This window comes from Papio anubis, chromosome Y (assembly GCF_008728515.1).
Source record: "Papio anubis isolate 15944 chromosome Y, Panubis1.0, whole genome shotgun sequence".
NCBI classification, from domain to species: Eukaryota; Metazoa; Chordata; class Mammalia; order Primates; family Cercopithecidae; genus Papio; species Papio anubis.
The window spans coordinates 3,349,104-3,368,288 of record NC_044997.1 but is presented as its reverse complement, the minus strand read 5'-3'; the positions used below and the strand labels follow the sequence as shown (position 1 = coordinate 3,368,288).

General features: G+C 42.8%; 1 long non-coding RNA gene across 5 annotated transcripts in view; it reads right to left on the bottom strand.

Moving 5' to 3' along the window:
• Positions 1-18,612, bottom strand: part of LOC116272363 — a 99,202-nt gene extending 80,590 nt beyond the window's left edge. For 2 of the 5 annotated variants that reach the window (XR_004181074.1, XR_004181072.1), the window contains exon 1: positions 17,483-18,612. This is a non-coding gene — a long non-coding RNA (uncharacterized LOC116272363). Of the gene's footprint in view, positions 1-12,783; positions 12,909-17,482 lie in introns of all 5 variants that reach the window. The other 3 variants (XR_004181075.1, XR_004181073.1, XR_004181071.1) reach the window with 3 other exon arrangements.
• Between the last annotated feature and the right edge of the window lie 573 nt (positions 18,613-19,185).

The window sequence follows — 19,185 nt, the reverse complement described above, 5'->3', positions numbered from 1 at the left end:
AAGGCAGGGGACCAGGAATATAAAACACTGCATATGCAATTGCATTTCACTTTATTAACATTTCTTAAATTTACAAAAAGATCAACCCATGACTGCAGCTGAACAACACCTGAAGTGAATAATTAAGCATAAAATTATAGTCTCAGTAACATTGCCTCAAATGAGAAGCATGCTCTACTGGGCTTAGAAAAAAAGCATTTGATATATTGCTTCCTGTAGCTGTAATTATCATATTTGACACATAGAGAAAAAAACAGTAAAAATTTTAAAAAGGTTGCTTAAAATGGGTCAGTAATGATAATTTAATTGTGTAATCATCTGCAAAGTAAAACTCTTGATTAGCATGTGGCATAACTCACAGGCATTAGCAATTCCATTTAGTAAGTATGGGAATTGGTCTAAGGATTTTTTTCTGATAACCCCTATTTAAATTAAAAAGTCACTTAAAAATGCAGTGGTTGAAAAAGTCTTGCTACATCTTACCTACCTGTATGGAGATACATATCTGTGTTGGGGATAAAATTTTGATCCCCAGGATCATAAACATCTACAAGAAAACAGAAGAACAATCCTGGAAGCTTGGATTATGTGAAGGTTTTATACATAGAACACAAAAAGCATGGGCCACGCAAGAACATATGGAAAAAAGGGGTTTCTTCAAAATTAAAAGACACATACACATACGAAAGAAATGGCAAGCTACAGATTTGAGGGAAAATAATTACAATACATACATACACACATGCACACACAGACACCCAAAGGACGTGTATCCAGAGTATGTAAGGAACCGAACTTTACAACTCAGTGACGACACAATCTGCAGTAGAGAGAATAATCGTCCCCCAAATATGTCCAAGTCCTAATTCCCAGAACCTGTGAATGTTAAATTCCATGGCAATAGCAAATTTGCAAAATAAATTAAGAACCTTGAGGCGCGGAAGTGACCCAGGATTATCCAAGTATAATCACAAGGTCCTTACAAGAGGCGGCCAGGACAGCGAGAGAGAAGCTGTAAAGAGGAATGGTGGTCAGAGCCTAGGAATGGCAGCCACTTAGGAACTGAAGAGTAAGGAAACAGCCAATTCCCCGCAGCTTCCACAAAGGAACGCAGTCCTGCCTACAGTTGGATTTTTTTTTTTTTTTTTTTAAAGACGGAGTCTCGCTCTGTTGCCAACCCAGGCTGGAGTACAGTGGTGCGACCTTGGCTCACTGCAAGCTCCGCCTCCCGGGTTCACGCCATTCTCCTGCCTCAGCCTCCTGAGTACCTGGGGCTATAGGTGCCCACCACCACGCCTGGCTAGTTTTTTGTCTTTTTAGTAGAGACACAGTTTCACTGTGTTAGCCAACATGGTCTCGATCTCCTGACTTCGTGATCCACCCACCTCGGCCTCCCAAAGTGCTGGGATTACAGGAGTGAGCCACTGTGCCTGGCCTACAGCTGGATTTTTACCAACTGAGACAAATTCTGACCTCCAGAACTGTAAGACAACAATAGATTTGTTGTTTAAAGCCACTGTTTTTGACAACTGGTTACAGCACTAATAAGAAACGCATAGCAAAAACTCTTTAGGCAGTTTCTTTAAATGTTAACTATATACAATCCTCCGAAGGAAATCAGTCCAGTTCTACACCTTTACCCAATAAAGAAAAGCCTATGTTTACACAAAGACTTATCAACAGATATTCATGGCCATTTCATTTGTAATACCTAAAACTTGGAAAGAAGCCAAGACTGTCAATAAGTCAATGAATATGCATTCTATGGTGCAGCCACACAACAGAATAAAGGCATAAAAACTATTGGTACACACAATGACATAAATGAGATCCCAAATTGTGCTGAAAGAAGTCAGATTAAAAAAAGAACACATACTGTATGGTTCTATATAAAATTCTAGGAAACCTATAATTGCAGAAGCAGACCAGTGGTTCCCTTGGTATGGGGGCAGAGAAAGGCAGGGATTGCGGAGGACATGAGAAATTTCTGGGGGATTTGTCATCTGGGTGTGGGAATTGTGTCACAGGTAACCGCATGCCAAAACTGGTCACCTGGTACACTTCAAACGTGCAGTTTATTGTACTCCAATTTAACCTCCATAAAGTTTAAAAACAAAACCTTACTAGGTTGGGAAAAAAAATGAACAGTTACATTACTAATACAAATAGTCCTGAATGACAAAAAATACCCAGAGACCATCACAACACTAGTAAATGACCCCTGGAGTCCAATGTGAGGAATTCTTCCTGGGACTTCTCAACCTCCCTTCATAAACAACCCTCTGCTGAGCCTTCTTAGGGAAGAGGGGAATGCCCGTGTTTTGGGACTCTTGTCCTCAGTGCCATTCTTCATGGTGCACAGATGAGCAGATATGGTACGATGCCATTCCTTCCATGGGGCTTCAGGGTGCTTTCCCTCCACTTAACATCCACATTGGGTGTTAGCCCAATAACTGCTGGCTAACAGCTGGTCCCACTCCTTTAATTATGGTGGAGGTGGGATTGAAGGGATAATTTAAGAGCAAGTTACCCCAGTTGACAGAAGGTGACAGCCTGTCCCAAACACAGAGAACAAGGAGGCTCCCAGAGAGAAATGACCCACAGGTAGGTGGCCAACCGGCATAGGCATATCAGGAGGGGCCTGGGGTCAGTGTCAGGGCTTTCTAACTAGCATGCAGTGTGCCAGGGAACCCTGCAACCATAAGGAGGGTGGGTCCCTAGCTTGGGAGAAAAAATAACTATTAATTTGGATTTATAAATTCACAAGAAATACCAGATCTTTTACGTTGAGCTATCCAACACAGTGAGTCTTAAATCCTGTAGGTAATGTGGTTAAAAAATATCTTAGCTCGGGGCTGTGGCTCATGCCTATAATATAAGGCACTTGGGAAACTGTGGCAGGAGGCACTTGAGACCAGGAGTTAGAGACCAACTTGGATAATATGGAGACCCTGTCTCTATAAAAAAAATTAAAAGTTAGCTGGGTGTAGTGCCATGCACCTCTGGTTCCAGCTATTTGGGAGGCTGAGATGAGAGAATCAGCCCACAAGTCAGAGGCTACAGTCAGCTATGGTTGTGCCACTGCACTGCACTCTAGCATGTGCAACAGAGTAAGACCGTCTCCAAAAACAAATATATATATATAACATAAATATATATATGATATAAATATATATACACATATATGTGTGGGGGGGGGGTATGTGTGTGTTTATATGCATTTGCACAAAAACCTGATAATCATAATGAAGAGGAGAAAACCCAGGATGATACTGAATAATATCACTATGTACATCATATTGCTGTCTCTGTTTTTTAAAAGTATATGTTTGGCAGTATGTGACATACGCAAAAAGAACTTTTAAATTAATTTTTCTGGTCACAGAGATGAATTGGCTCTTCTTTCCTGTGTACCTCCTTTCCTTCTCGCTTTTCCTACATGGATTTTTTTCAAAGCAGAATCTCAGACCTGGGGTAGGAGGAGTGTGTGTATGTGTGTGAAAGTGGGAGCCTAACTACACTTAACCGGGACACAAGAGAGGCTTGTTTCACCCTGTGAGGAGTCCTGGGGCAAGAGATGTATGTGAAAGACACAGTTCGGGAGAGGCCAGTGCAGAGCGTGATGTGCCAAGGCACAGGTCCCTTAGCACAGGCTGTGTGCTCCAAGGCAAGTGTAGGAAAATCAGATATAGGACACTGCAAACAGCTGATAGAACCAGCTTTGCAGCCGCAGCAGGCTATAACGGGATGAAAGTGAGAGTGAAAGTTTACCACAAGGGAGGAAATGGGAGGGAAAGCATCGAAACTAACTCCTTTGGAGTGCATGATAAAGAATTTTTAAAAAGCATTTAGAGGTAATTATGGAATAAAACTGGATGTTCAACACTTGAGGACATACTATGAATTAGAATAGCCCTCTTTCAGTGTCAGATGGCTGGCTGAAGGCACTAGACAGAAACTGGCGGTGAGCTTTAAGGTAGTGACTAGGGTCGGAGGATAGCCAGGGCATTCAGACCTAGTCTTCATATTGACTCATGGCTAAATGAATGCAGCCCTGCCTAGCAGTTTATTGTAGAATGCTCACAGCTAACACTGAGACAAATCAGCTGCACTGGCAACTACAGAGTTAAAGGGAAAGCCACAGAGGCTATTGTAGCACTGCAGAGCCAAACGTGAAAGTAAAAATCAGCTGCCCTGGATGCTAGGGAGACAAAAGTCAAGTGTCAAGAAAGAGAAAACCGGTTTTGTAAGAACCACAGAAGGGGACAGAGACCCCTCCTCTCTACATTCCAATCTACCCCCCTTTACCAAGGCTAACTGCCTCTAAAGAGTTAAGTTCAAACAGATACAGGCTCCCAGTCTCATCTGAGAAGGAGAAATCAGAGCTCCGGGAACTTAAAGTGAAAGGCTCAAAAAGTCAGGCCGTCTCAGCTCTGACCATGCCCAAGTTACGCTTACCACTCTTAAGAGGACAAGAGGACCCCTACTAGGACCCAGATGATGCAGTACAGCTTCAGCATCTACAAGGTGCCAAGAAGTACTTCTGCAAAGGCTAAAGGATTGTAAAAGAAAAAGGCAACCAATATAAAAATCTCAGTGGTGCTCCAAGGTGCAAATAAAAGGACCAGCCAGTGTTATGAAAGACTTTTAACTTTTAACTGCTGGAAGTAAAGAAATAAAGTACAAGGAAGAAATTCTACAGCTCTGAAATACTGTATGGGCCCCATGTTCCAGTTCAGACTTGGTCTGGACAGTCCCCGGACTCCTTGTTTGGAGGATGGTTCTCAGCCTTGGGAGGATCCAGAACCCTCACCGGTGGGTTGCTGTTTATTCTTGGCATCTGCCTCATCCTCCCTTGCCTTTTACCTCTGTTTATTAGGAGTAATCAGTGCACTATAGAGGCAACAGAAACCTGACACACTACCAAGCAGTTGATGGCATTAATCAAATATCAGCCACTGCCTGTAGAATAAAAAGCTCAGCTCGACGAAGAGGTGGCAAATAGTGGTGCTTTCAATTAACACCTTTGTTATAAAAAGCACCAAAGGGGGAATGGAACAGGAATTAAAAGAAATTAAAGAATGTGTAAGCAGAAACTCAGTTGTATGTAAGAAAACCAGATTCCCCCTGAGAAAAACAAAGAGCTGGAGTCCTTTAAAAATTAAAAATTAACTGCCATTTTTTTCTGTGGGTAGTGAGCCTTATCTCTCCTCGTCTCCTAGGCATTGTGAAGACCTTGTTTCTCTAGCTGTGCAGCTGCAAGGTCCTCAGACACATAAACTCAAGTCATAAAATGTATTTTTCCTAGAGGAGTAAGAAATGATGTAATGCATGTCTCAATTAATTGAATAACCGTCTTTGCTTCTCGCTTCTGTAATGCTTCCCCATGCACAGATCTCCCATGCCCCACAAAATACTTAAAGGTAACTTAACTCTTTGTTCAGAGCTCAGTCCATTAGATGTTAATCCGACTGGGCCAGTGTACCTAAATATTAAATAACCTCCTGAACCCAACTACTTCTGTGGTTCTTTTTAGTGGCTCATACTTAAGATTAAATCTTCCCTGTCCCACTTAACTTTTCAAGTATAAAGAGTCAACAGTAGCACAGGAAATATCTATACACCCTATACCTGCATGCAACACACTTGAAAATACACAGACACCATATACAAAATACACAGATGCCGTAACTCTTCATTCCTCTAGCTCTCTGCACGTTTCTCCTAAAAATGACACTCTACTACACAGCCATAATACCACTGCCAAACCTAGGCAAATGAGCAATATTTCACTGTAACCTCTAAATCAGCACACATTGCAGCTGTCTAATTATGACAAAAATCTCTTCTTTGGATATTTCTCCCCAATGTAAGGTCCAATGAATTTTAGTCTCTCTTAAAGTGGAAAAGCCAGCTCCTACTTTTTCCCCATGATAGTCAACATATTCAAGGACTCAGGCGAGGTAGCTGGCGGAAAATTCAGGATTTGTCTTGCTGTTTCTATATGATGGCACCTTCTGTGTTCCTCTACCCCTCTGAAACTCCTAGAGATCCAGATGGATTCAGGTCCATCTGGACTTCTGAGGTCACTTCAGAAAGCATCTGTGAGGTGACACGCTGCTTTCTGGTTGGCAAACCTACATAAGTTGGGCTCCAGGGGTCAATCGCGACTCCCAGAGCTGCCCTCTCTGAAGGCCCGTTTGCCTCTATTATCAGTCAGAGACTTGCGGCATGGCACTGTGGGCACCTTCGTCTCCTGCATAATATTCTGTGGTCTTGGCTTCCACTGGCAATGCTTGTGGGAACCACTTACAGTCAGGATCCCAAAATGGTGACCTGGCTAATTCTGTCCATACTTATTAACTGGCATTCTTCTGTCCAAGAGGTCACTCCCAGTCACACTTTTTCTCTCTTTTTTGAGAATCATAAGACAGAGTCTCCTTTAAAAAAAAATAGAATATTATACTCTCTTATGGTCATTATTCTTTTGATTACAAATGGTTCATATCATGCCAGTGGGATCCCCCCTACTGCATCCTGGCATGAGAAGGTGCTCTGTGCTCATGTATTTTACTGGCCCCAGACCCTACAATCAGCCACATCTCCTCAGGGCATGTTCCTTTCAGGGTTCTGGCTATCTACACACACAGGCAGTTTGCCCAGTACTTTTAACTTGTCTCTCAGGCTCTGGACTTCTTACTAAAAAGTTCCATGCACCACCGTAAGAGTGGAGTCAGCTCACCAGCTTTCCTGGGGACAACTCTCCCCTGCAGGGCTGAGGATAGTGTAAAGGTATTGAACCTGTATAAACCCAATAGAAACATATCTCTAAAAAGGTGAGGAAGGGGTGCAGCACTATTCTTGACAGAGGCAACTGACCTGTGTCCAACTGAAGCACTAAGTATAATTTCTAGATAAGAGAAAATACCGGGGACAGAAGAACAAGTAAGGTGATACAATGTGGAAACAGACAAATCCAGAATGTAGGATGGTGTCACAATAACCATCCTAGACTCTTCCAAAAGTCATTAGGTAAAACACCACCAAGTGTGTGCTTGCAGGATGCAGTGACATTTTCAGTTTAAAATAGGCTAAAAGGAGATCACCAGTGGAAGCTCAGTTTGATCTCAACCTGAGAGAGATTAGTCTAGTATTTCTCTCTCTTTTTTTTTTTTTTTTAAAGACAGAATCCAGCATTCCAGCATTACATCCCAGGCTGGAGTGCACCATCTCAGCTCACTAAAACCTCTGCCTCCCAGACTCAAGTGATTCTCCTGCCTTAGTCTCCCAAGTAGCCGGGATTACAGGCATACGCCACCATGCCTGGCTAATTTTTGTATTTTCAGTAGAGACAGGGTTTCGCCATGTTGGCCAGGCTGGTCTTGAACTCCTGGCCTCAGGTGATCCGCCCAACTTGGCCTCCCTCAGTGTTGGGATTACAGGCATGAATCACTGTGCCCAGACCTAGTCTCGTATTTCTTCAAGAAACAGTAAATAGAGATTTCTAATCTCTACCAGACAGACGCTGTTCAAAAGAGATGTAAAGAGGAGCTACACAGATGGTCCATTTATGCAAACCCAAGGGGAAAACAAACTCTTCCTTCTCATGCTCTTACACGGAAAAAAAAATACATGTATCAGGATTATTATGTTTTCAAATCTCTCTTCACTTCCACAATTTAAGGAAATCATTAGCAACATATTTTTTCTTTTTTAACATAGTCTTTGCTTGATTAAAAAAAAATCCTTCTCTTCTGTGCTTTAGAAACAATGCCTATGGTTTGGCCACTTCTCCTGGTCAAGAACATCCATTTCTCTTCTTGACTCCCATCTATCCTTGACAGTATGCTATCCACAACATGATTCCAGTTCAAAATCCTGCTCTGTGGCTAACACATTCTTAAATGTAAATCACCAGCAATTATTCACAGATTTTACCAATTATGTTTTAGATTCCAGCAGGACTCTTAAGATCCTTAAAGGAAGAGACTAATTTTGAAGGCTTTGTATAACCCAGCAGATTATTTTCTAAATAGATTAAGGATGAGTGAATGCATTCCTCCATAGTTGTGCTGTCCACTCTTCACTTTGTGTGTCTATGTCACATTTTGGCAACTAGTCATTGGGGGCTACTTAAAATTAAGTACATAACATAAGAAATTCAGGTCCTCAGTTGCATGAGCCTCATTTCAGGAGCCCAGTTTTCAGCTGTGGCTTCTACCAGGTGCAGTACAATTATAGGATATTTTCATCCTGGCAGAAAGGTCTGCTGGAGAGAAAGGGCTGGGCTAGAGAGCAGACAGAAGTACAGTACTCACGGACCATGTAGTTCTCATACACATGCATGGCAGCTCACACAAGTGGGAAGGAGGGTGGTGCTTATTTTGGCTTTTATCTGAAGGCTTCAGATAAGCTTCAATGTACCAACCATGATCATTTGCTCTCACCTTCATAGGCACACTGTACACTCTATTGGGAATCAAACAGCAAACTTTTGACCAACTGTGTCATCTGCAGTGTTTTTCAAACGGGCATCACTGATCACAAAACGGCATATCATTTGGCCCAGCTCCCAGGACTCAGAGAAGGGAGTCAAGGGCCCCTCCAAGCGCCACAAGCAATGCCGTGAAACTGCCTGCCAGGCATGGCTGTGAAGAGGGGACCACCCTCCTCCCATGCGTGGGCACCTTGCCTCGTGGTCAGCTGCACCCAAGTCCTTAGCTGCTACTCACTGCTGGCATCACAGCAAAGGACACAAGGGAGACAGGGGATACAGTAGGATCAGGGAAGGTGGTGATCAACCTGCCAGACACTGCTGAAAAGGTATGTAAAGAGCAACCACACGGATAGTCCAGCTATGAAAATCCAAAAAGAAAACAAAGTTTGCCTTTTTGTGCTCTTACACAGGAGAAATACACGTGTTAGGATTACAGTGTCTTCAGAAAAATGTTGTTTAAGCACCAATAAGGCAATTTTAAACCTCAAATACCTGCAACACAAAACTAAGGCTGCCCCCTCCAGCATTTCAACACTATTAAAGGAAGCTCTTAACATATTAAATGCTGCATTTATTAATCACTGAAATTCCCTTATAGCTGATGGTACGATCATTATTTTCAAGTTTAATGTATTCCAGGATAACAGTTTTGTGCTTTCAACCTCTAGACCGTCTATCAATCACTTTTCAAACATCTCATCAGAAGATCTGACCAGTCGCCTGAGCATCGATATAAGGATTGCTTTCAGTTCAAATTCCTGCTCTATAGCTAACAAATACTTATCATATAAATCACCAGCAAGTATTCACAGATTTCTTAGGAAGTATAATTTACCTTACTCCTTTACAATGCTTTAAGTCTCCATCTACTCCTGAAAAAATGACAGAAAATAGTACATAAATTATAGCAGTTTAAAAACAAAGAAATAGAATCAGAGTAGAGTGAATAATCACAAAGATAAAAAGGACCAAAGAAATTCTAACACATAGGTTTTCAAGGAGAAAAGCATAAATCTGGCTCAAAAAAACAATGCTCTGCTACCCCATGACTAAATAAGAATATCTCATTTTATTGTGCTTCACAGATTGTTTTTTACAAATTGAAAGTTTTTGGCAATGCTACATCGAGAAAATCTATCAGCATCATTTTTCTTTTTCTTCGTAAGACAGAGTCTTGCTCTGTCCCAGGATGGACTGCTGTGGCACAATCTCGGCTCACTGCAACCTCTACCTTCCAGGTTGAAGTGATTCTCCTGCCTCAGCCTCCTGATGAGCTTGGACTACAGGGGTGTGCCATCATACCTGGCTAATTTTTGTATTTTTAGTAGAGATGGAGTTTCACCATGTTAGCCAGGATGGTCTTGAGCTCCCAACCTCAGGTGATGCACCCGCCTCAGATTCCCAAAGGGCTGGGATTACAGACGTGAGCCATCCCGCCTTGCCTCAGCACCATTTTTCTTTCTTTTTTTTTTTTTTTTGTTTTTTGAGACGGAGTCTGGCTCTGTCGCCCGGGCTGGAGTGCAGTGGCTGGATCTCAGCTCACTGCAAGCTCCGCCTCCTGGGTTTATGCCATTTTCCTGCCTCAGCCTCCCGAGTAGCTGGGACTACAGGCGCCCGCCACCTCGCCCGGCTAGTTTTTTGTATTTTTTAGTAGACACGGGGTTTCACCGGATTAGCCAGGATGGTCTCGATCTCCTGACCTCGTGATCCACCCGTCTCGGCCTCCCAAAGTGCTGGGATTACAGGCTTGAGCCACCGCGCCCAGCCTAGCACCATTTTTCTAACAGCATGTCTCACATCACATCGCTGTGTCACATTTTGGTAATTCTTTCAATATGTCAAATCGTTTCATTATTACATCTATTATGTCAATCTGTGCTGAGTGATCTTTGAGGTTACTACTGTCACTGTTTTTAGCACCATGCAAGGCGACCATGTATGTCAGAGAACTTAATGGATAAATATTATGTGTGTTCTGATTGCTCCAGACACCTCCATCTCTCTTCCTCTCCTCAGGTCTCCCTAGTCCCTGAATCACAATATATTGAAATCAAGACAATTAATAACCCTACAGAGGCCCCTAACAGTTCAAATGAAGAGTTACACATCTCTCGCTTTAAATCAAACGTTAGAAATGTTTACGCTTGGTGAGGAAGACATGTCAGAAACCGACAGGCTGAAAGCTAGACCTCTTGCACCCAATTAGCCAAGTTGTGAATGCAATGGAAAAGTTCTTCAAGGAAATTAAACGTGCTACCCCAGTGAACACATGAATGAAAAGAGGGTGAAACAGCCTTATTGCTGACATAGAGGAAGTTTCAATGATCTGGGTAGAAAACCAAACCAGCCCAACATTCTCTCAAGCCAAAGCCTAATCCAGAGCAAGGCTCTAATTCTCTTCACTTCTATGAGGGCTGAGGCATGTGAGAAAGTTGCAGAAGAAAAGTCTGAATCTAGCAGAAGTTCATGAGGTTTAAGGAAAGAAGCCATCTTCATAACATAAAAGTGCAGGGTGAAGCAGCAAATGCTGATGGAAAGGCGGCAGCAAGTTATCCAGGAGAGCTAGCTAATGGATCAATGATGAAAGTGGCCACACTAAACAACAGATTTTCAATGTAGACAAAACAGGCTTCTATTGGAAGAAAATGCCACCCATGACTTTCACAGCTAGAAAGAAGTCAGTGCCTGGCTTGAAAGTTTCAAAGGACAGGCAGACTTTTGTGCTAGGGGTTAATGCAGATGGTGACTTTAAGTTGATGCTAGCGCTCATTCACAATTCTGAAAATCCTAGTGCCCTTAAAAATGATGCTAATTCTTCTCTGCCTGGGCTTTGTAAATGGAACAGCAAAGCTTGGATGACAGTACACCTGTTTACAGCACTGTTTACTGAATATCTTAAGCCCACTATTGACAATTCCTGCTCCAAAACAAAAATTTCTTTCAAAATATTTCTACCCACTGACAATGTACATGGTCACCCAAGAGCTCTGATGGAGATGTACTAGGAGATTCATATTGTTTTTAGGCCTGCTAATACAGTGTCTATTCTGCAGCTCATGGAATGAGGAGTAAATTCAACTTTCAAGTCTTACTACTTAAGATATGAGTTTCTTAAGGCTACAGCTGCCATAGATAGTGATTTCTCTTGATGCATCTAGGGAAAGTAAAAGGAAAACCTTCTGGAAAGGATTTAACATTCCAGATGCCATTCACAACATTCATGATCCATGGAAAAAGATGAAAATACCAACATTAACAGAAGTTTGTAAAAAGCTGATTCCAGTCCTCATGGATGACTTTGAGGGATTCAAGACTTCAGTGGAGGAAGTAACTGCAGATGTGATGGAAACAGGAAGAGAACTAGAACTGGAAGTGAAACCTGGAGATTTGACTAAATTGCTATAATCTCAGGATGAAATCCTGAACTGATGAGACATTGCTTCTTAGGGATGAGAAAAGAAAGCGGTTTCTGGAGACAAAAATCTACTCTTTGTGAAGATGTCCTTGAACATTGTTGAAGTGACAACAAAAGATTCACTATATTAACATAAACTTAGTTGATAAAGCAGCAGCAGCAGTAGTGGAGTTTGAGAGGACTGACTCCAATTCACTGTTTTGTTGTTTTGTTTTGTTTTGTTTTGTTTAACAGAGTCTCACTCTGCGGTCCAGGCTGGAGTGCAGTGGCACAATCTCGGCTCACTGCAACCTCAGCCTCCCAGGTTCAAGTGATTCTCCTGCCTCAGCCTCCCGAGTAGCTGAGACCACAAGCACGTGCCACCACGCCTGTCTATATATTTGAGCGGATTTTTTGTTTTTGTTTTTATTTTTTGTATGTTCAGTAGAGATAGGGCTTCACTATGTTGGCCAGAATGGTCTCGAACTACTGACCTCAAGTGATCCACCTGCCTCTGCCTCCCAAAGTGCTGAGTTACAGGCGTGAGATACCACATCTGGCCAAAAGAGAAGTTTTTTGTAAAAGGAAGAGTCAATTGATGTGGCAAACTTTGTCGCTGTTTTATTTTTAAAAATTGCCACAGCCACCCCAATCTTCAGCAACCACTACTCTGGTCAACAGTCAACGTGAAGACAACACCTTTCACCAGCAAAAGAATTACAATTCACTAAGGATGACATGATCCCTAGGACTTTTATTTTTTCTAGCAATAAAGCATTTTTAAAGTATGTACATTTTTTAGACATAATACTATTGTACAGTTAATAGAATACAGTGTAGTATAAACCTAACCTTATGTGTACTGGGAAATCAAAAAATTCGTGTGACTCACTTTATTGCAATGTTTGCTTTACTGTGATGGTCTGGAACTGAATCCACAAAATTTCAGGTATGCCTGTATCCAGTTTATGTGAAGATTCTAAATAAAACCATACTATTTTTATTTGAAAGGGAGACCTAGAAAAAAGAAAAAGGGTATTTTTACACCTGCATGCCTAGAAATCTGCTGAATATTTAAGTTGTGCAGCAAGCTGGACAAAACTCTACTTACCTGCAGAATTTTGCAATTTAAGTCTTAGCCCTTCTCAATTATTCTAGAAACAGAAACAGCTGTAGCAGACAAACAACCACTTATTACAATAATTTTAAGTTGGCATGGTTCAGGTCCACTAGAAAACAGAACCAAACGCAGCTAGGTATACAATTATATGCTGCTTCTCCAACATACAGTACAGCATCTTACTCCAAATCTCTTTGGACCCTTAACAGGTACACGTCTTGTGCTTGGTTTCCAGAAATCTTTTGAGTTTCCCGAAACAACAGATTATTCATCGATTTCGATTTATAAAGACATAGTATATTATGGTCAATATTGCAAATGTTCTTCTTACTCTTTGCAATCTACCTTATTATTTTATGATGTTTTAAGAATTTGAAAATAGCTTATTTTCCTCTGATTTTTTAAAAGAACTTTAAAGAAAATTGTATTAGATTCCAATAAAACACATTTTACACATACCACATTTTACATACACCACAATTCCTAATTCTGAATATTCTTAATACCCACCCTCTGGCTGGCCCTCCCAGCACAGCCATTATCAACAGGTATCATGGGTTGCTCCACAAAGACCTAGATCCATGCTGTCCAAGCCAATAGCCACTCACCAAGTGAGGCTACAGAGCACTTCAAATGAGGTTAGTTCAAACTGAGATGTGTTGTTTATGTATAAAATACATACAGATTTTGAGAATCTAGTATCAAAATTAATGTCAAACACTTCAATGATTTTTATATTGACTTTGTATTAAATACCATTTTTTTAAATTTATTTATTATTATTATACTTTAAGTTGTAGGGTACATGTGCATAACGTGCAGGTTTGTTACATATGTATACTTGTGCCATGTTGGTCTGCTGCACCCATCAACTCGTCATTTACATCAGGTATAACTCCCAATGCAATCCCTCCCCCCTCCCTCCTCCCCTAAATACCATTTTTGATACATTATGATATATAACATACATCATCTGAATCAATGTCATCTGTATCTTTCACTTATTAAAAGTTGCACCCAGAAAATTTTACCTGGCCCCACTCTATTCTATGAGACAAAGCTGCTATCGACACCAAACTGTCTTCTCTTTTTAAAGAAACCGGGACCACCTTTTGTGCTCCTAATTTCAGTTATTTACAAAGTGAATCATCCCTCCTGTCCAGCTGCTGAGATAGTTTAATACTTGCCATCCTCATTCAAAATCTTGTTCCAGTTTATAACTAATCTCAGTCCCTTTTTCTCCTTTTCTGAATGGCATTCAAGAGCCAGAGTTATTAGAGTTATTAATATTAATTGAATCATAACTGACTGTTTCCTCAGTCAAGAGAAATCAAATCCCACAGGTGCTTTTTAAAAATAAAAATAAAAATTTAAAAAAAAAAAAAAAGGATAACTAACAGCATCATACATGTCAAAAGCATGGGAAAGTGCCCTGGTTTTCTTCCTGGTCAACATTTTCTGTAAAATTTCCATTTACTTCCTCATTCTCTGATTAAACAAGCGTCTTCTGTAATGATAACCATTCTTCAGGCAACTATTTGTTTGTAATTTTACTTTCCCAAGTAAGCAAGTATTGGGGCTACATCAACAAACACAACTTCCTAGGAAAATGCATTCAAAATTCACAAAAAACAGACCTACTGCAGAATAACTCATTATAAACTGATGATAGATTGTTATGCAAACAAGAGATATACTGAAGTAAGGTACTAAAGAATGACAACAGGCATAATCTGGTAGATTAAAGTGGTATACTTTGGAAGGCTGTAGTTTGTATTCATACATTTTGTGAGAAAGAACGGCATAAGCAAAAGTACATTGCCAAGCAAGTTTTGCAAGGCCTTACCACCTCAAAGAAGAGGTAGGGCAGGAAAGGAGGAAATCGATAGAAAATGAGGGAAGGGAATAAAAAGTGCTATGGCATATTTTTCCAAATAGCACTAAATCTTGGTTATCTGACTAGATCAGAGAATTGGGTAACAATGTGAGGTCCACCTTTGTAAATGCCATTTAAGTCACATTCATCACTTTAGGGCATTACTTTGTGCAAGTTTAGAATCAGAATTAGGAATCAAGCTCATTTAGAAGTTTAATAAATTTAATTTTGATGAGATATCTTGTTTGGCCTTAAAATTCATGAGACTCCCAGAACAGGTTCTCTGGACCTTCCATTAGAAGGTAAGAAATATATTCGACAATTTAACTTTTTGACAACCGAAGAAGGAAAAATCATGTCTACAATCTATACGTACGTATCCCAGAAGTTTTCTGAAAATGACTCATTTCAAATTTAGTAGCTGTGTACACCGTTGGCTCCAATTAGCGACCTCTATAGGGAGTATTTTTCCTTTGGAATTCATCAATTTATATCTCTGTGTTCATAAAATGAAGAGACTGGTTTTTGTGTGCCTTTTTAAAAGAAAATTCAAGTGAGCTACCCAGCAATATGATAAGCAGGAACAAGGTCACATTCACAATTTAAGATGAGCTCAACATCATTTATATTTAGAATCGGATCAATCCTGAGTCATTTCTCACCTCGGCTTACTAGCTGTGTGACCTTGGGCTAGTAGCTTTACCTCTCTGACCTGAAGGATTTTTTCTTTTTTTAAATTAGTGAAATGCAAATTCTTTATCCTAATGGGCAGAGTTTGGAATGAAGAAATTATATACATAAACAAGCAGGTCACCAGTCTACACAGAGTATGCAGGAAGGTTTACAGATCTGTGAAGCCTCTGGTGAACACGAGGTTTCAACATATGTTTCCCAGTGTTAATTCTGTTGAGGCTTTGGGTAAAGCTCAGCGTAATTCTGTCTTGAGTTTAAAACAGGGTTTTATTCTTTGAATTCTACTTGAATTCCTCTTGGCTGGTGAAGTTCACATGCGCTATGACCGGGTTTGTTAATGTCTCAGATCCTTACAGTAGGTTCTCAAACACTCATGCACTTGTGTTAAAATGCAGATTCTCACTGGGCTGGGGTAGAATGGAATCACTGCTTCTACATTTACAAGTGGCTCCCAGGTGATGTCTCTAGTGCTGGTTACCCTTAGCAGCCAGGCCACTTGGCAGATCTTCTGTGCCTCTACACTGTTGACCCCGTGGGTAATTTCTTATGGTTGCATAGGACATTCCTGTGCACTGTAGAAAGTTTAGTACCATCCCTGGTCAGGACCCCACTAAATGCCAGCGACCCCATCCCTCCAGGCCAGCTGTGACATCCAAAATGTCTCCCGACATGCCATTACAGGATGCTGTCAGGGAGGCAAAACCCTGCCTGGTGAAGAACCGCTACCATGTAGGATGCTTCCATCAAGGTGCGCCCTCAGCATCAACCAGGCTATTTTGCAGACAGCAAAACTGAGGCTATGTTGGGCATTCACTCAAGCTGGAGGCAGAAATATTACAGGGAAATATTAGGGAAAGTTATAGGGAATAGTCACAAACATTTTTGGACGGCTGAAATAACTGAACAGGCTAAAGGCGGCCGGTTCTCACCTTACAGCAGTAGGTCATAGAGTAAATACTAGCGGCAATAGAGGCTTCCCAGTTAAGTCTGTTTACCCTACCTCCATTAACTAACCTTGGAGCCAGATGGCCCTCTTTGGGGGAGGTTGACTAGGGAGACTGCCCCCAATGGTATTTACCTTAGACCTCAATACCTGAGCTGTAATCATTCCTAGAACTATTCTCTTAACCACGTCAATTATCCACAAGTGTGTTTTCTCAAAGCTTGTTTACTCAAAGCTTGTGTCGCTAATTGTATACGAAATAAATAATAAATGGCTGGAATGCAGTGCGAGCTGCTCACGGCCGCCGCAGTGACAAACATCTCTTGGTGTGCAGAAATGGTGAAACCCCATTTCTAATAAAAATACAAAAATTAGCTGCGTGCGAGGCGCAGTCCTGTAATCCCAGATACTCCGGATGCTGAGGCAGGAGTTTGGACACTCTGCTGGACCGGTAAAGCAGCACCTTCTCTCAAGTGTACCTTTTCTTCATACCTGGTTTGGGTCAGGGTCTGCGGTCAGACACCCACAGCTAATGCCCTCAAGTGTGAGGTGCAACACTTCAAGGCTGGGCACCGCTCAAGGCCGCATGCCTGGGTAACAAAAGAGAGGACAGAAGTACGGACCCATCCCGCTCTGTGTAGAGGACGCAGAGCCCCGCGCCCTCCCGGTAGTCCCAAAGTACCGCACCTATGTGCTCCGGTCCCACGCATACGGCGACCGGAAGCAGGTGCTAGGGCCTCACAGACGCCGCGACCACAGGCCACCAGCCCAGCCTGCCGGCGCTGCTGGCAGCCGCTCCACCTTGGGGCCTGCTCCCTGCACAATGCACGGTAGCCGGCGGGTCCCTGGCTCGAACACCGCCCAGTCGCCGCAACCCAGCCGTGACGTACCCCCCGCCGACAGTCCCGACGCCCACCCAAGACCGCCCTCACGAGAGGCGGTGGCCTCAGACTACCCACCAAGAAGTCCCTCCATGTCAAAGATGAGGTGGGTGAAGGGCTGCTTCCGGGGCGAGAGCGTGGACACAGCCCCATTACGGCCTTCTGGGTATGGGTGGTGCAGAAAAGGAAGTGCGCCTGCGGCCGCCCCACGCCACCCCCCCCCCCCCGCACGCGCACTCAGCACTTCTTCGTGAGTCCCTGGAGGCTCTGCTTATGCTCATGGGGCGGCCCCTCCACCTGCTAGTAGCCCCCGCCTCCTGGGCTGCCTAGTGCTGCTTCGCGCACGCGCACCTCGGGCTTTAGCCGCTGTAGCCCCGGCAGACCCGGGATGCTGTGCGAGCGGCGCGAAGCTTTTACCTGCATCCATTCCTTCTCACTTCACACTGGAATTGGGCCAAGCTAGTCAACCAGCGGCCGCGCAGAGCCGAGGCCCTCGCCGGGAGCAAAGTGACTGCTCCAGTTGGATCAAGGGTGTGAAGGAGAACGGAGGGACCATGCAAGGGGCTGTCGAGTGGGGAGAGGGAGTTGAAGATGCTCAGGGCGGCATGACTGCGAGCCATTAGGTTGCAGACAAATGGCATTCGTCACGGGTGGTTCGCCTGAGCCTGGAACGCAAGTCCTTGAACCGTGGATGGGTTTCTGTCCTCTTGGCCTACGGGCCCGTGGTCCAGAACTGCGACCTGAGCGGCGGCCGCGCATGAGCAGTGTGCGGAGAGGCTCCGCAACCTCTGTACCTGGCTGGTGCTTAGCCCCAGAGCAAAGCCAGGCTGCGTAAGGAGGATGCTGAAATAATACTAACCGTCAACATGTCTGGCTGGTTATTCCTTCTTAGGTATTGTCTGCCTTTTGGTATACTCTGAGTTTTCTTCCTTTTTAAACTTTTCAAATGTAACCTAAACAGCTTTTATTTCTCTCTCTCCTTTAGCCATCGTTGGAAAAATTCTTTTTTGTCCCTGTTTCTATTTCGTGTTCTTTTATATGGTATATTCATGTTTAAGGACAAGGATTGGCCCTTTGGGAAGCGAAAATAAGAACTCTTTAAGACAACAAATGTGGCCTGGCGTGGTGACTTATGCCTGTAATCCCAGCATTTTGGGAATCTGAGGCGGGTGCATCACCTGAGATTGGGAGTTCAAGACCAGCCTGGCTAACATGATGAAACCCCGTCTCTACTAAAAATACAAAAATTAGCTGGGTGTGGTGGCACAGTCCTGTAATCCTAGCTACTCGGGAGGCTGAGGCAGGAGAGTTGCTTCAACCTGGGAGGCAGAGGTTGCAGTTAGCCGAGATTGCGCCATTGCACCCCAGCCTGGGCCACAGAGCAAGACTCCGTTTCAAAGAAAAAAAAAACAAAAACATCAGTATGCTGGGCGCAGTGGCTCACACCTGCAATCCAGTACTTAAGGAGATGGAGGTGGGGGTTGGAAGGTAGCTGGAGCCCAAGAGTTTAAGACATGCTTGGGCAGTACAGCAAGACCCCATTCTTCACAAAAGGGGAAAAAGACAAAAAATGCAGGTGTAAAAACATTAGGGTATATTTCTAGTTTACTGCCTACGTAGTGGATGGGGGTATGCCTAGATTCAGCAAGAACGCTTATCATCTGTGATAGGCAAAGTGCCCCTGTATCTGTTTCCTCCTGGGTGAAAATGGAGGTTATACAGGAGGTGAGGTAGGTCAAGCCCTTTGTACTAATACATAGTATGTAGTCAATAAAATTATG